At 32.3% G+C, this 27556-nt stretch overlaps 1 pseudogene; it reads left to right on the top strand.

Moving 5' to 3' along the window:
* The window catches only part of LOC149551335 (pentatricopeptide repeat-containing protein At3g29290-like), a 38355-nt pseudogene extending 11737 nt beyond the window's left edge, over nucleotides 1-26618 (top strand).
* The last annotated feature ends 938 nt before the right edge of the window (nucleotides 26619-27556 follow it).

Below are 27556 nucleotides of genomic sequence, written 5' to 3'. Positions count from 1 at the left end.
TTCATCTTCTCAATCAGCTAGAACCAACAAATAAATTAATTGAACTCAGTATGCCAAAACAAGAAAATCCTTTGTTAGTTGACTCTGCTCGGTAGACACTAACTTAGAAATGATTTTCTTGTGTTAACCCAGTGAGCTCAGTTAACACTGCATATTCACATAGTTCCTTTTGTAACCAAGTGAGCTCAGTTAACATCGGTTCTGTCCAACATTTCCTTCATTAATCGAGTGAGCTCAGTTAACACTCATCTTGTGCAGACTTTCCTTTGACACCTGAGTGAACTTGATAGATAATGTCTTCTAAAATAGACAAACTTTGGAACATTCAATAGCCACAAAAAAGTGTCTTCAATGCTCGAGTGAACTCAGCATACACTGACTAATAATGATATGACATTTTGTGTAACATCAAAGATAATACACAATTAATTAATTGTTTCAACAATCTCCCTCTTTGGTATTGATGGCAACACAACACGTCATGAAACAATGAAATTTTGGAGAAAGAATAAAGTAAGGAACATATCCTTAGTCTTATTCTAATTCTCATCCATCAGACCTCCCTTTATCAATGTGACATCTTTTTGTCTTCAATTTCTCCCTCTATCAGAAAGCTTCTATTTACTAGAACTTCTGCCAAGTTCATTCCCCCTCTTTCACAACTCTTTCTGTGTCAAAAAAATTCTCCACAAAATTTATATGAGATATGATAGAAAAATTCTCCCTCTCTGACATCTCTCTTTGACATCTCATGCCAAAGACAATGTTCAGTTGATATCAATGTACCTCAAGAACTAATTAATTTGCAATATGCCCTTGTCAACATTGCACCAATTGATTGATCTTCAATAATGCTATGGTTGATGCATCACTAAACTTCATTTAGTGAGCTTCAGATAGGGGAATGACCCCTATCTTACCTCTTAGATGCATAAATGCATCCTCAAGTAATGGCTTGGTGAATATGTCTACAATTTATTCTCTTGTATTTACATATTCCAATCTAACTTCTTTATCTTGCACCAATTCTCTCAAGAAGTGATGTTTTATAGAAATGAGATTTTTTTTGGTATGCATTACTAGAATTTTTGATATATTTATTACATTGGTGTTATTACAAAATATAACTATTGGATCCTTAATCTCTATCTTCATACTTGCCATCAATTGTTTGAACCAAACAATATTAGAACAATTGACTATTGGTGCCAAATATTTTTCCTCTTCTATTGATTGAGAGATACAATGTTTTTTCTTGCTTGTCCAAGACACCAGTCTTTTACCAAGAAAGAATGCTCCACCACTAGTGTTTTTTCGATCATTAATATTTCCTGCCCGGTCAGTATCTACGAATAGTTTTATATCCAAATTACTTCCTATTTTATACCATAAACTATATTCTTTAGTACCTTTTAGATATCTCATGATTATTTTGACTACCATCATGTGATTTTCTTTGGGATTTGCTAAGAATCTTGCCACCATACTGACTGTTAATGCAATATCGAGCCTTATGTGCACTACATACAGCAATTTTCTAATCATTGATCTGTATGTGGTCTGACCTACGTCTTTGGAATCATCATTTTTGGAAATATTATGTATAGTAGACATAAGGGTTCTAACTGGTCTTGAATCCTCCATTTTAAATTTTTTTAGTATCTCCTTGATATATTTAGATTCAGTAATATAGATACCATCTTTCTTTTGCAAATCTGCAATCCAAAAAAGAATTGTATCTCTCCAAACATACACATCTCAAATTTTTTACTCATTTCTTCTGAGAATGCCTTGCACAAGTCATCATTTCCTATGAACAAAGTACCATCAATAAATACTTATGCCAACACAATCCTTTTGTATGGTACTTCTTTGATATATAGACTATTGTTATCATTAGTTCTTTGAAAACCAATATGTATCAAGTAGTTATGAAGTCTTTCATACCAAGCTCTAAAAGCTTTCTTGAGACCATATAATGCCTTCTATAATTTTTAGACCATTTCCTTTTTGTTAGGATCTATAAAACCTACAAGTTGTTCAATGTAGATTTTGCATTCACTTGATGAAGATTAAATCCTCTATGACCTGCATATGCTAGTAAAGTTCTAACACCTTCTAATCTTGCAATAGGAGAAAAAATTTCAGCATAGTCAATAACTTATTCTTAAGAATATCATTTACATACCAACCTTGCTATATTTTTAAAAACTTTTCCATCTTCATTCAGCTTGTTTCTAAATACCCACTTTGTGCCAATTATATTTTTATCCTTAGGTTTAGGAACAAGAGTCCAAGTTTTATTATTCTATATCTCTTCTAGGTCCATTAATTTATTCAATACAACTTTCATTATTTGAAGCATATTTAACATTACTTTGTTCAAATTCACCAAGTGAAAATGTACCTTTCAATTTTCTTCTTATCATTGTTCCATCTAATTTGTCTCCAATGATCTGATTAGGTGCATGATGCCTTCTAACATATCTTGCCAACATAGGTTCTTTGGATTTGGAATGAGTTTCAATGATTTCATCATAAACTTTAGTATCAAGATCAGGTCCCATTGTCTATGACCCAAGAGCATCAGACTCAATTTGCTCTAGCTCAGTAACCTCTGACTTGGCTCCTTCAAACTATGACTCGGGTTGTATTGTATGCAACTCGATAGCTATTGGAGATTTTGGGGACTTGGGAGGTTAATCCTCCTTTCTTTCAGATAGATTTGGTAGGGTATCAGGTTCATAGTAAAAAAATCTTTTGTAATCCTCAGGCTCTTCGCTACTTTCTTCGTCACTATTTTCTGGAAACTCATCAATTCTCACATGTGCACTTTCTATGATTTTATGAAAAGACAAATTCAAAAACTTGAATGCTTTACTTCCATAGGAATATCCTAAGAATATTCTTTCATCACCTTTGATATCAAATTTTGCTTTTCTAGATTCTTCCAAGATATAACATTTGCTACCAAATACTTTAACATAACTTGCATTAGGTTTGTAGCCATACCATAGTTCATAAGGAGTTTTATTTGAGCCTTTCTTTAGCTATACTCTGTTCAAGGTATGAACTACAATGTTAATTTCTTCCTTCTAGTATTTGATTGCAACATTCTTTTCTATCATCAATGTTCTTGCACAATCCATGATGGATCTTTCCTTCTTTTCGCTATACCAAGTGTTCTACTTTGGTGTACCAGGAGTTGATACTTGTCTTTTAATTCCCTTGTCTATGCAAAATTCATTGAATTCATTGGAAATGAATCCACCACCTCTGTTTGATCTCAAACATTTTAACTTCTTTCCAATTTCTTTTTCTTGCCAAATACCACTTGAATGATTGAAAATCTTCTAATTTTTCTCTTAGATACATTATAGTCATCATTTTAGAATAGTCATCAACAAAAAGAATGAAATTTTTTTCTCTGCTATAACTTTCTATTATAATAGGTTCACAAATGTCTATATGCACAATTTCTAAGACTTCTTCAAAATGATAATTCTTTCTTTTGAAACTAGTCTTTCCTATCTTACCAATGTGGCAATTTCTACATAGACCTATATCAGGTTTCTTCAAGCTTGGAATAACTCTTACTCTTTTATGTTTTCTTATCTTAACCAGATTATCAAAATTTATATGACATAATATTTTGTGCCACAACCAACTTTCTTCTACTTGAGCAATAAAACATGAACTTTCATTGAGATCAAGATAAAATAGATTACCTTTTGTTTGTTTTCCAGATCCAACCAGATTTATTTTTTCATCCAGCAGTTTGGCCTCCCCATTCATAAATTCTACCTCGAATCCAATATTATTCAACTATGTCACACTTAGTAGATTATGCTTTTGTCCTTCAACCCAATAAGCATTAAATCACATATAAGTTAATTAGTTAAAGAGATACATCATCTTCCTTTTATGCAACAAGGTTCATTGTTTGCAAATCTCACACTACCGCCATCATAATATTTTGGTGCTCAAATTTTCTTTTATTTCCAATCATATGATTTGAGCAGCCACTATCAATAATCCTAGTATCATTTTTGCTAACATGAGAGATAAGTGCCATCTTATCTCCTTCATCATTAGATTTATCTTTTACAACAATATATACCATTTCATCTTTACTATTATCAGAATCTTTAGCCATAAAACAAGATTTCTTACCTTTATACTTATTTCTTTTCTTCTCATCCTTATTTTCTCTATTTGGTCACCTAGTAGCAATGTGACCAATTTCTTCACAAGAAAAACATATTAGAGGAATCCTTTCTTTGTATTTTCTGCTACCTTTGGAATATTTCATTGCAAGTAGGGTTTTAACAACTTCAAGATCACTACTAGAAATTTCTTTTTTTTCTTCTTCACTTCCTAATTGATTGGCCTTTGATTTCTTACTTTTTTTCTTGAGTGAAATGTTTTTCAAATGCAAACTCAATACATTTCGAACTAGGAATGTAGTTATCATAGTTGTCCAACTCAAAAGCAATCAATCTTTCAACTAGAGCATCTAAAGATATTTTACTATTTGGATCGCATCTCATCTCTTGAATAGTAGACACTCTAATTGCATAGATAGGGAGGAGGATTCTGAGTACCTTACTTACAAATATTTTATCATCAATGTCTCCTCTAGATGCTTTGATTCTTTCCACATATTTTTCAATTTTGTCATCTTCTCTTATTTTCATCTGATCAAATTGACCTCTAAGAATTTCTACTTTAGCTCTTCTTACATTTTCATCTCCTCCATAAATTTCTTTCAGTTTGATCCAAATTTCATGAGCTATTTTAAAGTCTTTTACTTCATCAAATTCAACATAACTAAGAGCAGATGCAATATTAATCACCATGATGTTATGATTCTTCTTTTCAATAATGTTCTAGAAGGAGTCTTGTATTCAATATCAAGATACTTACAACCTAAATCATTGATGGTTGCTAAAAGTAATCTCATAAGTCCTTGCTATGCTTCAAAGTTGTCTCAGTTCAACTTTATAATCTCCCTTCTGTAAGACATCCTGATCTTTAGCTTAGGTCCTTGAAACCTTCTCTGTAAGCACCAAGAGCTCTGATACCAATTGTTGGAAATATAAGAGGAGTAACTAAGAGAGGAGGGGTGAATAAGTTACTACAAAAATATATATCTAGATCCCTTAGATATCAGTACTAAATAAACTCTAAAAACTAAACCTTGTTGATGCTCGGTAAACACACTAAAAAAGTTGTAACTTGGTAAATACTGAGAATGTTACAAAAAAAAACCTAACATAAAAATCTAAATATGTTATCTGTGATTACTTATTACTTTAAATTAGTTGCAAATAAATTTTTAAAAAATAGCTTGAATACATCTGACACCAAGATTTAACGTAGAAACCCAATTTGGGAAAATCCATCAATTGCAACTAGTTACTAATTTTCACTCTTCTGAATGAGTCCTATTAGGAGACAACCCTATTGAAGGTTACAAAATGCACTATTATGTATCACCCTATTAGAAGATTTGATCACCCTATTAGGAGTGGCCTTGGTAGAGTTCTTTAGACACTTCAATAGAAATGTCACCTTGTTAGAGGATTTATAAATAGTTGTTAAGCCAACTCTATTAAGAGATTTAGCTCATTGCTACAATGGTTAAAGAGTAACAATGACATGAACTAATTCTGATACAACTAAATTACTGATTACAAATCTCAATTCTAGCTTATACTTGATCCTTCCTGATTGAATATATCTTTATAGCTTCTCAAGCATATTCCACTTATCCTTCTTCTTACTCTTATCATCATCAAATCTTCAATTATCTTCCATGCATTTCACACATCACACACTTTCTATCCCTCAAGTTGACCTTTTATTTATATCTTTCATATTATCAAGTTGGCTCAAATACAACTTAAAATAATTAATATTCATCTTCTCGATCGACCATAACTAATAGATAAATTAATTGAACTCAGTATGCCAAAGTAAGAAAATCCTTCATTTGCCAACCCTACTTGGTAGACACTAACTCAAAAATGATTTTCTTGTATTAAATAAGTGAGCTCAGTTAACTATGCATATTCACATAATTCCTTTGGTAACCAAGTGATCTTGGTTAACACTGGTTCCATCTAACATTTCTGTCATTAATCGAGTAAGTTTGGTTAAGACTCATCTTCCATAGACTTTCTTTTAACACTTGAGTGAACTTGGTCGATACTATCTTCTAAACTAGACAAACTCTGGAACGCTTGATAGCCATAGAAAACTATCTTCAGTACTTGAGTGAGCTCAGAATACAATGACTAATATTGATATGATATTTTGTGTAACATTAAAGACAATACATGATTAATCAATTGTTTCAACACTAACAAATCACTAACAATACCAAGAAATCCTCAACAATATTAATTCACTTAATAAGCACATAGTTATAATAGTTATTCTCATTTAAATTCACCTTATAAATAAATTACATATATATTCCTCTTATATAAAATTTGACAATATTTTTTTATAGGTAATCGATCAAGCCTAGATTATTTATTATTCATTTATTATTTTTTGTTAAGATTAGTTATTACTATAATTTAAAATAAATCTTAAGATTAATTATTATACATTTAAAGAAATTCTTACATGGAGATTTAAAATCTAATTAAATATAGGCACCAAGTGAATCAAGAAAGAATCACAAGTACAATATCGCTTATAAGAAAACAAAAAATAGAGTTTATAGTCTTGAATCAGTTGTCAGCAAGTAAAAAGTAAAGAATCAATCAATTTGATAGACTCTAGTCCAACTAATGCATTTAAACATTACATTAGCACTTGGCTCCAAGCCCACCCAATGTAGATTGACTAGTGAGTTGGCATTGATAGATTTAGTCTGAGACATTACATAGAGCTGAGCTTTCTATAGAGTTGACCAATGATTATATTGGTATTGGTGTCATTGGCTTATCCTAAACCATCTAGTTGAGTTCTAAGATAGTCTTCATCCAATCTTATTCATAAGGGCCTTATTAAGATCCCCTATTCTACTCAAGTATTGCTCGCCCTAAGATTTTGGATTACAAACTCTCTCCCAGCTAACAAGATTCATTCTCGTATTTTCCTGCATACTCAAACATAAAAAATCTCTCTAAATTTTCTCCATAATATCCTTGAACTAGTTAGAAAGCTTAAACAATGACAAAAACTAGGCTAGAAGCTCCTAGAGAGAATCAACAAGAAGTTGAATTTTCCCAACATTTCTAAGCACCTTTCCTTTCTAACCTGTCAACTTCTTTAGTATTCTTTCAATAATTTCATTCCAAAATGTAGGGGTGACTTCCTTCATACTAAGGGAGAGGCCAAGATAAGTGGTAGGGGGGAAGCAACCTAATAGTTAAGTTCCCTATTTAGACAACGATGGAGATCAATCTCAATGTTGAAGAAATAAAGCTTGTTCTTCTAATAACTAGTGTGTTGTCCAAAAACCTTTGCATATTTATTCAATAAGCTCTTCTGGGCTTTAGCTTATCTTATACAAGACAAACCATATAAAAATATATCATTAACAAATTATTGTAACACCTCTAAAAGAAGTGAGGAAGCCAATTTGACCCCCATTATCTTCCCTTGCGCAACCATAGAAATGAGATTCTAACCCAAAATCTTAGCAACCATAATAAATAAATATGGTGACAAGGGGTCCCCTTGGCATAAACCCCTCATGGAATTAAAGAACTCATCCAAGGAACCATTAGCTAAGACTGAGAATTGAACTAAGTTGATAATATCCTGAATTTAAGTAACGACCTTCTTCCCAAACCCAAATTTAGCCAATATTTTCAGCAAAAACTCCCTCCTAACTTTACCATAAGCTTTTGCAATGTCTGACATTCTTTTCATACTTGGATTCCCACTCTTCTCCATGGAATAACATTTGATGTTCCAAATTAAGAGAATTACAACAAAAAACTATTAAGTTCTTAAAATTTGATTTTATTATTTTAAATATGTTGGAAACGTAATATGTACAAATATGCGAATGATCTATATATGTATTATTAATAGAAGATTTTTTTATCTTCATAAATAGTTAAATTATATTTTAATAAATCAAAATTATGTCATTTGACAATTTATATTGAGTGTCTTAAATAAAAGTCTAAAATATAAAGAAATCTATGATATAGGTCATTTTTACAAATATGTTTCTTATTAATCTATAATTAAATTAAAATGTAGAAATAAAAAACAAATTATTGCATAACTAATATTTTTGAAAATATTAATTAAGTTGATAGGCTTATTTCTTAGAGGATCGTGGTCGGAATGTTATGATTTTTCGATGTCGAGAACAAGGAAACATTGTTGGAAAATATATAAGGGGGTAAAGAATAATATTTTCAAGCTTTAACTTGACCCAACTCATCACTTCATCAAATTTTTGCTTTTTTTTTCTTCCAGTTAGTTACTTTATGATTTTAAAACCAACAATTCACATTTTTTACTTGTAAATTTCCATAACACTTGACAAGATTTGCATTATGATATATTTTCTCTGTTAATGGTTTTCTATAAAAATTAATATACAATGCTTCCACTATTTACAATTTATCTTATGTTGGCTTCCAATTTTTACTAGAACATCTTGTTGAGAATTCAACCATTTTCAAGACAATACTGTGAACTTGTAGAGAACACATGGATGGTCATTTGAAATCAACTTTACAAAATATGGTTTATTTGGTGTAGTAGATTGGATTCCCTTAGAGATCGAAGGATGTAATTGGCATTTATGGGAGAGCATGTAATATATATTTGGGGTCTATTGGTCTGCACACTTTCACAACGCTACCAATACTCAAATTGGAAAATTAAGGTAAAGAAGCTATGAATTAGTTCACAAGGAAAGGTCCTAATCTTCTTTTTTTTGTCTATTGGAGAGAGAGAGAGAGAGCCCACAAATTTTGTTTATCTTCCTATAGAGGTGTTCTGAAGGAGCATTCCTTAAAGCAAGCACTTTAACTTCGCATCAACAACTAGTTGGTTAAGTCAATTGTAAGAATAAGAAAGGCAAAAAGTTGAAGATAGTTGGATTTTAGAGATAAAGCCTGATGAAATTCAAGTTATCGCACTGATTTTTTCTTGATGTCTACCCTCACTCTATCCATAGGGCCATCTAGATGTGCTTTTTTTTCTTGATGTGGTGTGATATTTCTATGCTTACCTTGTTTAATTTTTATGCCAAGATGACCTTTAAAAAGTCTGAACATTTCTGTATTATTCTCATTGGGTTTACCTATGTGAAAAATAAATCACAACCCTAAATATTTTCTTGGCAACAACTATTGCCAAGTGCCAATTTTGCTTAGCATGTGAAGGTGCTGAGTGGCAATTTTTGTTTTGCTCAGCACCAATGGATGCCAAGAGACAGGTTGTAGGTGTCGAGTGAGCTCGGCACAAGAGGAAGCTGAGTAAACTCAGCGCTCAAAGGGAAACTCGACACAAGCAATGCCAAGTATGCTCCATGACCACAACAAAACTTATAACCCAGTCAAAGACCAAGCTAAGTGACCATATGACAAACTAGATTTTTTCACCATTAAAACTGGAAACCAAATCTTGAAGCATTCAACAATAAATTTCTCGAATGCAATGAATAGAGGAAGAACAATGGATTCAAGTATGCCTGCTTATCTTCTATTCAACTTTGATTAAAAATATTACAAAATTTGGGAGCATTCGGCTTCAACTAGAAAACCCTAAAATAACCCTAAAACTTCAAATGCGTAAAGAACTTAAAACATTAAACTTGCAGCTCTAATGGCTACATTCAATAGTGCCTAGAGCAATCATTGCTTCACAGGAAAAATCCAACAAATAATAAACTTAGAGAATGATTAAAAAAAAACACGTGCAACTACAAGCATGAAACAAATTTTCTTCTATCTTTTGCACGACTGGATTTGCTGATCACTTTCTTTCCTTCTTCCTTCTTAGCTCTGCTCAGCAAAATCTTTGCTCTCTCTGATCTACTAAACTAAATGAATGGGACAATACATTCCTTTTTGTCTCATTTCCAAAAATGTTTCCCCCTCTTTTCCAAATTTGAAACTCACCTATCGCATTCGAATTTCTATCTATTGTGTAGGTTGTCAGAGGTGGTAGGTGGGCATTTGGCTCCAGGGGCAAATGACTATAGCATTTAATATTCCAACACATAGCCTTTGTCCTGAACCAAACAAACAAGGATCACTACTGATCCAAATCAACTACACCAAGATACTCTCTTAGGTGTACAAAATTTCCAATGCCTAATGGCTTAGTAAAAATGTATGCTAGTTGTTGCTCAAACTTGCAAAATTCTATTTTGATATCTCCATTCTCCACCAACTCTCTGATGAAGTGATATCTGATCTCTATATGCTCGCTTCTCCCATGGAAGACTAGATTCCTGGACAATGCAATTGAAGAGATGTTGTCACAATAAATTGTGGTTCCGCCCTCTTGCCTTTCATTCAAATCTATCAAGATCCTCCTTACCCAAATAGCCTGACATGGTCCTGCATTTGATTTTATGTATTTAACCTCTATTAGATTAAGCAACAATAGGTTGCTTCTTGGATGGCCATAAAATTGCACCTGATCCCATATGAAACATGTATTTGGAAGTTCTCTCTAGACTTCCTACCCAATCACTATCTGTATAACCAACCAACTTGAATTCACTTTCTGTAGTATACAAAATTCTAAATCCCTTGGTACCATTCGCATAGCTTAGGATCCTCTTTCCCACTTGCCAATGGGAATCCTTTGGTGTTTCCATAAATCTAAAAATTAGACTTACTACATGCATTATGTCTGGCCGAGTTGCAGTCAAATACATTAAACTTCCAACCATACTCTTGTATAGTGTTGGATTCACACTTTTGCTACAATCTTCCTTGCTCAACTTTAGGCCTACTATTGTTGCTATTGGGGTTGCCTTACTCTTTTGCATTTTAAATCTCTCCAAGATCTGTCTTGCATATTTCTCTTGAGAGATAAAGATGACATCATGCATCTATTTTACTTCTATGGCTAGAAAGTATATCAAGAGATCTGGGTCTGTCATTTGAAATTCATTCTTCATGGCCTCTTTGAACTCTCCAATTAGGAAATTAGCATTTTTAGTAAAAATTAAATCATCAACATACAAGACAACAATCAACACATTACCATTTGTTGTCTTGATATAAAGTGTGGGCTCACCATCACTTTTGCTAAAGCCATTACTCATCAAATATGAGTCAATCATGTTGTACCATGCTCGTGGAGCTTTCTTGAGCCCATATAGAGCTCTCTTCAATCTATAAACTTTTTGTTCTTCACTTACCACTTCATAACTAGGTGGTTGCTCCACATATACTTATTCCTTCAATACACCATTGAAGAAGGCAAATTTCACATCCATTTGGTATACCTTCCATTTTTGTTGGGCTGCAATTGCTATGATAGCATGCATGGTTTTTGTTCTTGCAACTAGGGTATATGTCTCATCATAATCTCTACCATATTGTTGCTTGTACCCCTTGACCACTAAATGTACCTTATGCCTATCTATTTCTCCTTCAGCATTGCACTTGGTCTTGTAGACCCATTTCACTCCAATTACTTGTTTCTTGGGAGGCAAGGTAGTTAAATCCCATGTCTCATTTCTCTCAATGGCATCCATTTCCTCATCCATGGCATTACACCATTTCTCTTGATTCGTAGCTTCTTCAAAATAAATTAGGTCACTATGAGAAAATAATGCAAAATTTACACTCTCATCATAATCTTCATCATACCTTTCATCTTGATATATCTCCCTTAGACTCTTGGTCTTTCTTGGCAATAGGGAGGTGAGAGTGGGGTCTAAATTCTTAGTATTGCTACTACTACTAATTTGCATACTAGCTCGATATTTTCTTGAAGTGCTTGGAGCTGTTTCTCAACATGTTAAGGGTTGCTTCCTTTTTTGCCTTTGTCTGCAATCTATGTTTGTTGCTCCACTTTTTGTTGATCAGCAATGTCATCTTCTTCCTCTTCAATAGTAGGCACTTTACTTGAAGTGCTTGAGGATTCATCTATTGAGCCATCCCAGGACTGATTTTCAAGAAACTCCACATCTCTTGAAATGATAATCTTTTTTTTAATTGGATCATACAATCTATAAGCCTTTGATTCTAAGTTGTACCCTATGAAGATGCACTTCACACCTTTGTCATCTAGCTTTTTCCTTTGTTCCTTAGGCACATGTGCATATGCTACACATCTAAACACTCTCAAGTGTTCAACTATCCATCTGCCCCTTAACCAAGCCTCAAGAGGTATCTAGTCACGAATTGATTTTGTAGGACACCTATTTATCAATTATACTACTATTGCTACAACTTCTCCCCAATATTCATTTGGGAGCCCTTTTTATTTCATCATGCTCCTTGCCATTTCAACAATGGTCCTATTTTTCCTCTCAGCCACTACATTTTACTACAGAGTATAACTGGTTGTAAGCTTTTTTCTTATGCCATTTTTCCTTAAAAAATTTACAAACATATTGGAGGTATACTCCCCTCCTCTATCTGATCTAAGAACCTTAATATAGTGTCCACATTCTTTTTCAACCAGGGCTTTAAATTCTACAAATTGGTCAAAAGCTTCAGATTTATTCTTTAAGAAATGCACCCATGTCCTATGACTGAAATCATCTATGAATGTCATAAAGTAAGTACTCTCCCCAATAGAAGTAGTTTGCATAGGGCCTACCAAATCAGACTACACCAATTCTAATGGTGCTCTAGCCCTTCTAGAATTTCTAGAATTAAAGGGAAGCCTATGTTGCTTACCCAATATGCAAGCCTCACACTTGTCATATGAATTTAAAATGCTTGGCAAACCATCTACAATTTCTTTCTTGGACAACAAATTTAAACCAGAAAAGCCAAGATGTCCATACCTGAGATGCCAAGGCTTGGAGAGGTCTTCAATCATGCTCCTAAGAGCTGATTGCCAGTGTACTATTGTACATGCATGCTTGAGAGGTGTATCACTAACTTGAGAAGAGAAACATGTCTCTATTCTCAATGGGAACATCCAATTCTTTATCATTTGGACTGTTGCAAGTAATCTATTACTCCCATCCTTCTCATGAATGACACACTTGTCATTTTCCCTCAGCACCTTGTATCCATTTTGAATGATTTGTCTAACACTCATCAAATTGTGCTTCATACCAGGGGCAAAATACACATTTTGTATTTCCTTCTTCTCACCTTGCTTAGTGCGGACCATAATAGATCCTTTGCCCACTATGGGAATAGTTCCATTATTTCCCATCTTAATTTTAGACTTAAAAATCTTATCAATGAAAGAGAATAAATTTTCATTACCACTCATGTGGTTGCTACATCCACTATCCACGTACCATACCTCAGGGCTTCCTTCTTCACCAATATTACACATGATGAAGGCAGTGGGATTGTTCGGATTTCCCATATTCACATTAGCCACATTTAAAAAATTCTTTGACTGATCACCCTATTTCTTCCAGCATTCACTTGCATAATGCTCATATTTATGATAGTAGTAGCATTCAACATTGCTCTTATTGGAGTTGTAATTCTTCTTACCTCCTCTAGAGCTATTTTAAGAGGTGCGTGCTCTCTCTTGGTTGCTTGGTCTTCTTGAGCTTTCTGCACCAGCATTCCTTTGACCATTCCTTCCATGACCTCTTCTTCTTGAGCCTCTACCAGACCCATTTCTACCTCTCCCCCTACCTCTTCAATTCTCTTGAGCCTTGAAAGATTGCTCTTGGGAAGTAGTAGCTGACCTATTTATCCAATGCTCATGGATTTGAAGAGTTCTCATCAACTCATCCATGGTCAATGTGGTGAGGTCCTTTGCGTCCTCTATGGTCATGACAAGATTGTCATATTTCTAAGGTAAACTCCTCAATATTTTTTGTAAAATCCTTTGCTCATCATATTCTTCTCCATTTAATTTGAGCTGGTTTACCAAAGTGGAGATTCGTGAGCTAAACTTTGTAATAGGTTCATTTTCCCTCATCTAAAGGTTCTCAAACTCTCTTATGATCATTTGTAGCTTCACTACTCTGACCTTATCAGTCCCCTTGAATTTTGTCTCAAGGATATCCCATGCTTCCTTTGCATAATTTGCTGCTACAATTTTGAGGAAGACTATCTCTGTCATTGCTGCCTCAATCAAACTTAATGCCTTAGCATCCTTTCTCCTTGACTCTTTCAACTGAGTCTTTTGTGCATTTTTGAGGGCGGCATACTGAGTTGGGTCTATCACATCATTGAACCCACTAATCACAAAATCCCATAAATCATTTGCAACCATTATGGTTTTCATCTTCTTTGCCCATGTATCATAATTTTTTCCATTGAAGGATGGTGGCTACTACCATATCTTTCCTACATCTCTTGCCATGTCAAATATCCTAGAAAAAAAATGCCCTAACTCACTGTGGATGTAGGACCTCAAAGCTCTAATACCATGTGAAAAATAAATCACAACCCTAAATATTTTCTCGGCAACAACTATTGTCGAGTGCCAATTTTCCTTGGCACATGAAGGTGCTGAGTGAGCTCGACACAAGAGGAAGCCGAATAAGCTCAAAACTCAAAGGGAAACTTGGCACAAGCAATGTTGAGTAAGCTTGGCAACCACAACAAAACTTATAACCCAATCAAAGACTAAGCTACGTGACAATATGACAGACTAGATTTTTTCACCATTAAAACTAGAGAGCCAAAGCTTCAAGCATTCAACAATAAATTTCTCAAATGCAATGAATAGAGGAAGAACAATGGATTCAAGTATGCTCTCTTTCCTTCTATTCAACTTTGATTAAAACTATTACAAAATCTAGGAGCATTCAACTTCAACTAGAAAACCCTAAAATAACCCTAAAACTTCAAACAGGTAAAGAACTTTAAACTTTAAACTTGCAGCTCTAATGGCTGCATACAATAGTTCTTGGAGCAATCACTACTTCACAAGACAAATCCAACAAACAATAAACTTACATAATGATTAGAGAAGAAACACGTGCAACTATAGGCACAAATAAAATTTCCTTCTATCTTCTACACAACTGGATCTATTGATCACTTTCTTTCCTTCTTCCTTCTTAGCTCTACTCTACAAAATCTCTACTCTCTTTGATCTGCTAAACTGAATGGATGAGACAATACATTCCTTTTTGTCTCATTTCCAAAAATGTTTCCCCCTCTTTTCTAAATTTGAAACTCACCTACCACATTCAAATTTCTAGCTGTTGTGTAGGTCATCAAAGGTGGTAGGTGGGTGTTTGGCTCTAGGGGCAAATGACTATAGAATTTAATATTCTAACAACTTGGAAGTCAATTGGCAATATTTGGGATTTAGTAGAATGATATTTTTCTCTATAATTTGTAATTTATATCCAGAAGTTGGGGATGTCCAATGCATCATCAAGCTTAGATCACTATTTGGGAAGGTCCCTTTTAGTACATCAATTTGTAAAGATTTCAAAGTCATTAGATGGTCATGTAATCAAACACCACATAATGGTATAAGATATCATCTTTACTGCTAAAGAGGAACACTTCATGGCTGGTGCAAAAACAAACACTTTGCAATTCCTAATTCCACATTAAACTATTCATGATCAAACCATTCATTGCTAAGCTTAAACTCAATACATTCAAACCATTATAGCTTATATAGAATCACAACATTAAAAAATTTCCTTCTTGTATTTTCTTAGAGTCTAGTTATCACCGTGCCATTTTAAATGACTTAGTCAACATTTTACGGATCTATTGGTCATTGTACTCCTTAAATTCTCTTTTATTATTTACCAATCTTCTCAAAGAATTGGAAAAAACATAAGAGATCCACCTATAAAGGCTTGGGATCAATTTATTTGAAAAATCCGAAATTCCTTAAGATAAGATAATTAGATATCAAATGAGAAATGTTTCATAAATTTTAGTTAAGATACTTAGTAGATGAAATAGGTTGTTGAATGATTAAGGCATATCATAATTGTTATTTTTTTCTTTCAACCTTTGGTCTATTTGTAAATTATAATGTAGTTTAGATGTAATTTGAAATAAATGATCTAGTTATTTAATGAAGATAGATGTGTATAGATTAATTTTAATAAGTGTGGATTTCTAAATTATTTTCATTCAATTAAATAAAGATTTAGGTTAAGAGTATTGCATTAAGATGGAATTATATTATTGAGATTTTTGGGGTGTCACTTTATAAATTATCATTTGATATGATGTGTGGGGTTTACTTATGCTATAATATTAGCCTATGTAGAAATTGCTTACTAGGTATTTGATAATTGTTCTTTAGTATCCTTGATTAGTTTTAGTTAATTGTTGAATAATACAAGGAAAACAAGAGTATTTTCAAAATATACATATTTTCTGAATTATTTTTTCATATGCCTACTAACAATAAAATTATCAATTTTTAATATGGTTCAACATGAAAAAAAAAGGTTTTTTTTTTAATTTAATTTTTTTAACTCTATTTTTTAAAATCTTAAATAATCCTATTAATAGGCAAGAGCCTACACAAGCTTGCTATTAGAGAGGTCTTGGGTTAGAATACTAATTAATCTTGACATCAGTCAATTATTCTAAGAAATTTTATATACAATGTAATTATTTAACTAGAAGATTTTTAAATAATATTTAAATAATTATATATTAATATTCAAGTTAAAAAAATTTAATCAATTAAATCATATAAATTTAAATATAACAAAGACAATGAAATTCCAATAGATTGAAGGGTGGGTAGGCCCTCCTTGACACAATAGACATGATGTGTGATAAATTGTTAAATGGATTTTTTGAAATAGTAGCTTTATAGGATTGTAATTAAATATTTTCTACATTATCAATATTCAATATAACATATACTTTAAACTCCTTCTTTTTTGCATTATTGATTTTTTCAATAATATATTTTTGTATCATCAAATTTGAAAATTGTGAGATTTGTAAATTTTTTTATCGAATTCATTTATCTCATAAGTTCACAAGAAGGAAAATAAAGAGATGAAAAAGGTACTTTAATAGTCTACGATACTAGCACCTACACATGAGAGATAACGATGAGTGATAAAGTACTCGATTAATTGTATGAAAGATGGATTACTGTGAACCATACTAATAAAATAGATGTCAATGATTTTGACTCAAATGACATAATAATATGAATAATTTATATATTTTTTATTAACATTCAATCTATATGTTTTTATACATTTTTTATCACGTGCTAACTTACTTAGATTATAAAAAGACCTAAAAATGGAACCAATTAAATAATTTTATTTAAGACATTCTTGACAAAATTTGTATGTTTTCTTATTCATTTGTAATATATAATATTTTAGTTTTCCATATCTTATCCCCACATTCCTCACTTCTAGATCAACTTTTTATTGTTCCTTTCCTATAAAAATTCTTAAAGATTAAATATGATCATTTAACTAGTAAGAAATATTAATTTTAGATTGTTCTTAATATATTTTAGTGAGATGCTAATAAATTTTAAAAAATAAGGCAAAAAGGTATTTGAACTCAAATTAATAAAAGTTAAGCAAATAACACTCAAATATGAAAGGAATTCAGTTAGTTTATATGGGAACGCAATTTTGGACACTTTTAAATTCATTATCCCTATATCTAATAGCTCTCTAGGTGGAGTTTTATAATTTTAATTTTAAACCCTATAACCTCATCAATTTTCCTATTTCTTCCATCATTGCATGAAACTAGACATCATTATATACCAATATGATTTGGTTACATGTAGGTGGCATCAACAGATGATGTCTAGAACTTGAGGCTCTTCTAGATCCTTCATTTGAGATCGTTAGCTCTCTATTTATAGTTTAATTGGAATTGGATGTTTTTTATTCCCTACTCTATCTTATCCCAATTTAGTTAAAAGCTGAGGATAGATACCAATATCTGTTTATTGCATGCCTCAAAGGTGTGAACCATGGCATTTAGAGGAAATATGAAACTAGAAAGATGGAATCGACTATTAAATCCAATGGATGACATGACTAGGATTGTTGTGAGTTGTGTCTTAGAGGCAGGTATTTTCAATTATGATTTCTCCTAGAGAACCAATAGTGATATTGTAGGTTCGTTCATAGGTTGTCTTACTAGAGTCAAAGTAGAGAAGTGGAATATGATCAGGCTTTGGTACAATGTTTTCAAGCCAATTTGGTGTGTAGGTCTTGAAGAAGTAGTTATGAGTGTTGATGAGAAACTTCAGATCCCTCTCCCTAAGATGTACATGGCTCATCCCCCTGGAAGCTTTGATTTGGTCATTGTTCCTAGGCACCTCTCTCTGGTGATTTGAGAGAATGATTTATTTTTTCAAATTTGGCCAAAAATAGAAGTATACATTTTCTTCTTAGGTGGAGAGAGATCTTAGAAGATCGTAGCAAGGTCTAGCTTAAGAATTATCTCTGCATCTTTAACTCCTATATACAACTAGGACTGGAGCTTGAGAATCTAGAAGCACTAGATTTTTTTATTCTGAATATGGAAAAGTCTAGTAGGGAGAAAAGCACTTTTGAATTCCTGTCAAACTTTCAAACTGAGAACCTGAAGGACATTGTTGAAATCATCATTGTATACGGGAAATATGGTTTTCTATTTTTTGGGACCCCTACATGTTTATTTTGTTTGAATGACAAATTGTGTTGATATTGGATGTTAGTTGGAGATTTTCTCTTCATATTTCTCCTTTCATGTATTCAGCATACATGTAATCTAGATAGTTACAATTTAGGGTTCTTTGTCTCCTCATTCTAGTCTTGGAGGTTTTGGTTTTGTGATGGGCTCCTCCTTATCCATCTTTCTGGTGATATCTTAGTTTGTTAGGCTTCGTTAGCTCTAGGCTATTATTATCATTGAAACCTAAGTTTATCTAATTTTGAAATAGAATTATAGTTAGTGTCAATCTGTGTTGGTGAGTTTTTGCAACACATGTAAGATAATTTTAGGATCTACATATAGGTTATATTTTAAATTTATCAATTATATCATAATCATGCTGAAATTTTTCAATACATTCATTGCAATTCATTAAGACCAATATTTGAAAGAAACAAATAAAGAATCAAATCTTTCAATTATAGTAAGAAACATAAAAAAAGCAATAAAAGAATGTAATGGTAATGGTATTCCATCTCTAATATAGCTTAACTTGCTTGAATAAACCTATATCACTATTTTGGATACTACAAGCATATATAATCATTTAAAGGATTAGAATGGTAAAAATTGATAAATCAAAAACTAGTCTACAAATGCATAATGAACTACATATAGATAAGGAGAGTAAAGCGATAAATATGTATTAGAAAAGGCAATTGCAAATCTTGTTGAATCGCTTCATATACTCAGGTTGGTCTAACACTACTAATATTTGTGGAAAGAAAGGCATCTTTGATTTGTAGGATAGTAGAAGGATTATCATAAAAGGTATAAGAAGTTGCGATTAACATCTTAAGTCTAACTATGGAAGACTAGCCAAATACTGAAAGGAGATTAATTCTTCATGGTAGAATCCTTGTTAAATTTCATTCAAAACTTTGCTTCTCTCCAGTTTTATGTTCCCTTCTTAAAGGATGTTGATATGATATTGCACGATTCATCAAATTTTGTATTAATTAAAACTAGGGTATGCCCCTTTTAAAATTGTATAATATAGGACTTCGGTCCCAAATAAGACTGAAGGTTTTATTGCTCTATTGCTTCCTACCAGTGCTTGCTTGAATGGAGAATCATGTAAATTTAATTTAATTTATTCAATATAATACAAGGCTTCGGTCATTTACTGATCATATATATATTTCAGTGAGAATAAAAAATGAGGAGCATTTATTTTCTAAAAAATGATTAAGACATATTCATGATTTTTATTTTATTTTTCAATTAAAATATATGAAGACTTAAAGATATGATGATTGAAGTGTGTCTATACAAATAAACATACTTGTATCTATGTATATATAGATTCATACATATGCATACATTGAGATAAACTTATGCATATACTCCTATGTATCTTATTATTGATTTTTTGCCTGATTAATAAAAAAAATTAGTTTATATATATTAATAATCTTTACATAATTTGTATTTCTAAAACAATTCTAAGATTTTTTACATCCCTCACTTTTATAGTCTAAGAATATGAGTTTGAGTGGGAGTTTAGAGACCAGTAAACTTTGCATACTCATTGTGCTAAATTATATGACTAAATCAATCATTCCTGAAGTGATATTTATTGTTATTCTAAAAGAAAGTGTAACTATCATAGGACCAAATAATATTTTTATAGGAACAATTATTATTATTTATTCTAAATCTATAAGGAATAAGTGAATAGATGATGTTCCTTTCTTAATAGATAGTAGCTATATCGATCAAGATAGATCTTGAGAAATAGATAGATGAGAATTAGAGGAAAAATGTATAAAGAGGAGTGTAAGGTAAATAGAGGGGTAGGATAAGAGAGAGATGCAAAGGGAGAATCAAGGGCATATAAGAGGTGATAGATAGATAGATAGATAGATAGGTCAAAGAGAAACAAATGATTTATGATATGTATACGAGAGGGAAAAAGTAATAGGAGTGAGAAAAAATAGAGATAGAGAGGGAGAAAAGGATGTCTATGTACAGATAAGAAAGATATAAATAAAAAGGTAGAGAAGTAGACATGAAGAGTTTATGAATAACTAAATTCAAGAATATCATCAAAAGTATATAATAGTATCAGCTTGATCTTTGCACCATTAAAGGTGCAAGTACTAGTAAATAATAATAGAAATAAGAAACAACGTTCTTATTGCGACTATAATGTGCAACTACAAATTTTGCGTCTTTGTTTTGAACCTATTAAAAGCGGACCGTGGCCAAGATTAGAAACTACTCTTGTGTTCCACTGGCTCTTCCGTGTTGTTTTGGGCGCAAAATCCACAAGAGTTGAAATAAAAATAATTTCAATTAGATAATGCTGCCTTTATCCTTCCAGTGACACTGCCGCTTGTTCTTCATCAGATATGGAGGTGAGGGAAAACGATGACATCACATGTTCATCCACAATTACAAAATGAATCACAGAAATCAGCAATTATAAACGAACATGTTGCACCTGACGAAAGTGTTGCTGAGCAGCTACGAATGATGCCACTTCTTTTGTGTGTGGAGTACTCTTTTTGCTCTTCACACTCCCGAAAAGAAATTTTGTTACTGAATTGCTAAATAAACAACTTTTGCTGCTCTTTTGGTCCTTTTTATCACAACTTTTGGGCGATCCAGAAGCATGATGAACTTGCTTATCAAAACCCATCTTGTGTGAAGAAATTCTGAATAGATCAGATTGCTGAAGCTTTGTTTTGCAAATACTTTGCTAGATAACAGATATTAAACAAGTAGAATGTACTCCAAGTATTTGTAGAGTTGAGTATATATATAATTTATCTGTGTGCAATTGCGACCTTATTTCCTCCAATCTGGAGACTTTGACTTGATCTCTTCTCAGTCAGAAACGTGTGAATTGACTTAGGCTGTATAAAATTTTACATTATTTCCATTTGTAACGAAACTACTCTTGAAAATGAAATACGAAACGACTCGGGGGTGAAAATGGTCCGATGTAATGTTTACAATTTGTCAAGTAATTGGCATGTGAAGTATGCGTTCGCTTGACTAGGTATACATAATTTCTTGGTGTACAAGCCAAGGTAAGGTATTCAGAAGAAGCTGCGACCTCATTTCCTCCCATTCAAGGACGTGTGTATTGACTTCATTGTATGTCCATTTTATAACAAATTTATGGCCCCAGAAATGCACGCCAATTGTATGGATGACATAAACCCATAGAAAAGAAGGGTTTCAAAATATTTTCGCACAAAACCATATATACGTGGCAAGCATTTGTAGAAGTGCCAAATTTCTGTCTCTTTGAAAAGTCTATCGATGATAGAGAATGCGTGTTGAATCTATCGATTAGATTGTTCTCTACGCATGTTAAATCAATTTCAATTTCAATTTCATTATAAAAAGTTTGTTAATCGCACCTACATGTTCCATAGATATCACTCAAAATTTAGCTTCTATTTTTATACGGGTTTTAGTCAATTGTTTTTGGAAAGGAGAGATGGTATAAAATGTAAATGCATGAAATAGCAATCGCTTCTACGAACAAATAGATTAGCCATTTAAATGACATTTGTTAAGAGACTTCAATAACTAGTCGATAATATAATGTTTGGGGCTTCTTTAGAAATAAATTTTGAATTTGAAAATAATTTTGAATTCGTTATTAGGTCATCTTTATGTTATCATTGTACAAAAATTCATCTTTTGTATTAAGCATTCTAAATATACATGATAAATGTTTTTGGTAATTTATATTATTTATCAATTGCGTGTAATCAAATTAAAATCAAAAGAATCAATTTTAAATAAGCATTTGTTATATCATTTATCAATTGCATGAAATCAAATTAAAATCAAAAGAGTCAATTTTAAATGAGTATTTGTTTCTTATGATGATGAAGGCGTACTATATTGATGAAAAGAACTTAAGGGATTGTTAATCAACAGCTGAAAGTCGGTAAAACGCCTTGCAAGACCATTGAAATGATCTTTTCCATAGATTGATCTCTATCATTTTGGTGGAGTCTGATTGTCACAAGCTATTTTTGTTTCACTTTTCCCTCCATATGTAAGAGGTTTGATAAGGTGGCCATTACATGTTTCTTTTACAGTTCCATGAATAGTAAAAAATGCCAGATTGAATGCGGGGGTTTCAAAATTTATGTTTAAAGATGACGTGGCTGAATTGGCAAAAGGGAATGTGAAAAATGATGGCGGTGCTTTGGATTCTGGAGATTCTGTTGTTAGCAAAAATTGACGGTCTACATTGCAAGGATTTGGATGTAAGAAGGTCTAAATTCCGGAGAACCTAAACAAACTGACAAGAGCTATGTTTCAGGGACGGGGGACCTATTAGTTTAGGATGTAGATAAAAACCTGTTCGATTGTATAGTTTGTCAAAATAGAAGTGTGATACCGAAGGGGAATATGGCTGTATCTAATAACAGTTTTGAATCTTAAAAAAAAGCCACTGTTTAGTTCCTGCAAAACTGAAGGTTTGTGTTAATGCCAGCGTTTTGAAAGTGTATAAAAGAATGGAGGAATCAGGTCTTCGTCCAGATTTGCATGCTTATAATTCGCTCATTGCTGCTTTAATGAGGAAGGGCTCGGTTGAGATTGCGTTAAGAAATTTTGAGAGCGTGAAAAAGGAAATGGAAACTTGGGTGATTTGACTGCAGATATAATTGTATACAACACACTAATATCTGCCTGTGGCAAGGAGGTGTTAGGCTCAAAAATCTAATATAATGGAAAATAATCAAAACTTTATCGTGTTTGTTCAGCAAGATTCATTACATAAATAAAGTAGTTATATAACAGTTCAACTGATATTTAATAACTACCAAAGTTGAAATTTATAATCTTAATGATTAATAATTAATACGTTAACATCCTCCATTTAATTGGAAAGGGTTACATGAAATTGGCAGTTTCTTGAACTTTTCAGACTTTGAGCTCAGCTAGTAACATTTGCTGGTTGATCTGAATCATCTTTTGAAAGCTTGTACCTGTGATGTTGGTTGACCTAAATCATCTTTTGAAAGCTTGTACCTGTGATATTAGCTAAAATCCGTTTGAACTTGCAAGGTTGAAACTTTTATACTTCAGCATGTTGTCCATTGTTGGACTTTAAATTTATATAATGAGACCTATTTTGTCCCTTTCAGATTAGCACACTTTGGGTGCATAATCATTGAAAATAGCACACATTGGGTGCAATGAACTTGTATTGTTCATGTTACAATTTGATAAGAGCACACATTGGGTGCAATAGAATAACACACATTGGATGTTATAAACTTGTTTGTCCATATTACAATTTGATAAGAGCATAGAGTGCTATGAAATAACACATATTGGGTGTTATGAATTTTTTTGTCCATATGACATTTTGATAATAGCACACATTAAGTGCAATAAACTTGTTTGAAAATGTTATACAATGAGTTATTGTAATTTCCCCTCATTTGAACTTTAACTAGGAACTCACTTGACTTGAATCTGAAATTGAACTCACTTGAACTTGAATCTTATATATACAAAATATCCTCCCCTTTGTAGTATATTCTCCTCTTAGTAGATGAGAGGAAATAATTTTAATAACATGAAATTATGTGATAAGCCATTGGATAAGACACCACATATTTATCTTCATTGCTTCAAATAGGTGGAGTGCCTCAATATGGACCACAAATTTTATTTTCAACATAAAGAAATTATATTTTCACCAATAAAATTTCATGACCATGACTATTGTCATCAACCATAATCTTTCTTGAAATTATGCTAAAGATGTCATAATTGCACAATTTTGAGAAATGTCTTATGCTAATTTGATGTAGAGGATCAATTAGCTCTCCCAAATCTATATATCTTCAACATCATTTTCTGTCAAATGCAAATAAACATTCTTCACTCCATTCTTATACATCTGGTCACAAACAAATCCATTTATTTCTCCTCTTTGTTAATAAAAGTACACTTTTGCCAAATCACAAAAATTCATTTGACATTTAAACTCAATGACATAGCTAAATGTTTTTTGAAATTCCAATATCATGCAAAAGTTATCAATTAACTTTGCCCAAACCCGATGTCTTGTATTCAAGAGTCTATTTTAAAAACTTGCTATTATGAAATAAATAGTAAACTTTTCAAATAGTATTCATTGCTAATGCTCAAATACTAGACCCAGTAACAATCCAACAGGTATTATTCAATCCAAAATATAATTCGATACCAATATTTGGACCAAACTTCAAAAAATATCAGACCCAATAAATTGAGTGTATTAATAGGCTCATAAAAATTCTTCAATCTTGTTTGCATATTGATTTTTGAGTCAGTCCAATATTGTCCATTGAAAATCATACATAACTTTATTCTTGATGATATTTAATTCAAGAACAAAAGCATACTAGACACTAAAATGACCTTTTTGAACAAAGAACCATAAACATTTGAATCATAAATTCCAATATTTTCTCAATCCAAGAATTAAATTTGAACAAAATGAAGTCTTACTCTACAATGGGTTCTTAAACCAAACATGTATCAATTTCCATTAGATTTTAATCCTCGACAATATAAACATAGACATATTTCATATCAATTTACAGAATACCAAAATGATGTAAATAATCATGGAGAGAGAAGCAGCTTATTAGAAACAATACTTTTTTTTGTTCTTTTAATATCATTATCAAAACAAACTTTATTAAAATATAAAACATTGCTCAACCTATAACCATCCTTTATTCCACCATTTCTTCATGGGAATGGCCACTGTTGTCTATAACTAGATAATCCAAAATAATTACATTTGATTTTCCTCTCCTTTGTTGTATCAATATTTCCTGCTTTGATATCACTGTTAGGCCTGAAAATATGATATAATGGAAAATAATCAAAACTTTACCATGTTTGTTTAGCAAGATTCATTACATAAATAAAATAGTCATATAGTAGTTCAACTATTATTTAATAACTACCAAAACTAAAATTTATAACCGGATTCTATAACCCTAATGATTAATATGTTAACAGAAGGATGTAAAGAAACAATAGTGACCTATCACCTCCTAGTGACTACATTTGTACAATGTGACCAGGTAGAATTTGTGTTGGAGGCATATCAAGATATGGTTCAAAATGGATGGCAGGCTAATGGTGATAGTTTAAAGGGCCTTACATGTGTTTGTGCAAAAGAAGAGAAGTGGACTTTAGCATTGAACTTTTTCCAAAAATGTGTGGATTCATGTTTGAAACCAAATTTAGTCACACACAACACTGATCAATTGTCTTGGGAAGGCAAGAGAGGTGGATCTTGCATTTAAAATTTATGAGCATATGCAAGCTGTAGGTCATAGTGTTGATGTTTATACTACACAAGATTTGCTTAATGGCCTGAAAAAGATAGGCCAGTTTGCAGGATCTCTAAGTCTTTTTATGAACATGAAGACATCTAACAAGTTTGAAATGGATGCTTTTATTTGCAATGTGGCACTGGTGTCTTGCCACCATCTTGAGTTGTGGGAAAAATCTTTGCAGTATATTTGGGAAATGGAAAAGAGAGGTATCAAACCTGGATCTTCATCATATAATCTTCTTATAGCCACATAGCTTGTGGAAATGGAATCCATTTGCATGAATTAGAGCAAGTCCTCAACAATTTATCATAGGCTAGTGTAACAACAAGTGCTTCTATATACAACATGTTAGTCCAGACTCTATGTTCTTGTGGTGAAATTAAATTGGCACAAAAAATCTGCATGGAGATGATTAGTAAAGGACTTCATCTCAATGGTAGGACTTACCATCTAATGTGGGGAATACCTTCTGAAGCAGTTCATTCAAAGTCAAAGGAATAAAGGAGACTATTAATTGAAGTTGGAGATATAGAAATCAGTTACGGACTGCCTTATATATCAACCAAAGTTAACTTTATAGACTTCGCCTTTCTATTTGAATATAATCAGTTGGTCCAGTCATTCATCACATGTTCAACAATTCGGTGTTTTCTATATATGGTGTGTTAAAGCCACACTTTTTAAATAATTGAAGAGCGAGACTGATTCAAGATTAGCATTTAGAAAATAGGATATATTAGTCATGGAGGAGCTACACACTGCAAATTTTTGATTGATCCAAATTGTGAACCATCTTGAAATGTCTATGAACTAGCTACAAGAGTGAAGCATTATTTGAGGTGGGTAAAATATTTTGAAGGTAGAAAATAATCTGACTGATTAACTTACATCTATAGTTAAGATAACTCTTTAAAGAAAGGTATATATAGTATTTATCTACTTAACAATGTGTGGTTTCTATGTTGAATATACTAAGAGAAGTCTGTAGGTTCTGTGAGAAATATATTACCAACCCTAAAAATCAATTTCACAACCCTAAATAATGCTTGGTAAAAACTATTGCCGAGTGCCAATTTTGCTCCACACCTTAAGGAGCCGAGTGGCAGGAGAGTGTCGAGTGATCTCAACAAATGAAGAACAACTTGGCCCCAAAGGATGCCGAGTGAACTCGATAGCCACTGGAGGGTGGAGCTCGGTAGAAGAATGTACCGAGTGAACTTGGTAGCCACTGCAAAGATAAAAAACTTCAACAAGACTTGACCGAGTGAAGATTTATAATGTGAATATTTTCACCATTAAAAATTAGAGAGCAAAAGTATGAAGCTTCTAAATAAACTTTTCAAATGCAATGAATAGAAGAAGAACAATGGATTCAAGTATGCATGCTTGCTTTCTATTCAACTTTGATTAAATCATTAGAAAATCTGGGAGCATTCGACTTCAACCAAAAAA

The sequence above is a fragment of the Cupressus sempervirens genome, chromosome 6 (assembly GCF_028749045.1).
Source record: "Cupressus sempervirens isolate cs-2001-9-10 chromosome 6, ASM2874904v1, whole genome shotgun sequence".
Classification (NCBI taxonomy): Eukaryota; Viridiplantae; Streptophyta; class Pinopsida; order Cupressales; family Cupressaceae; genus Cupressus; species Cupressus sempervirens.
Note: the sequence above shows the minus strand (reverse complement) of the source record. Positions and strands in the feature narration are given on the sequence as shown.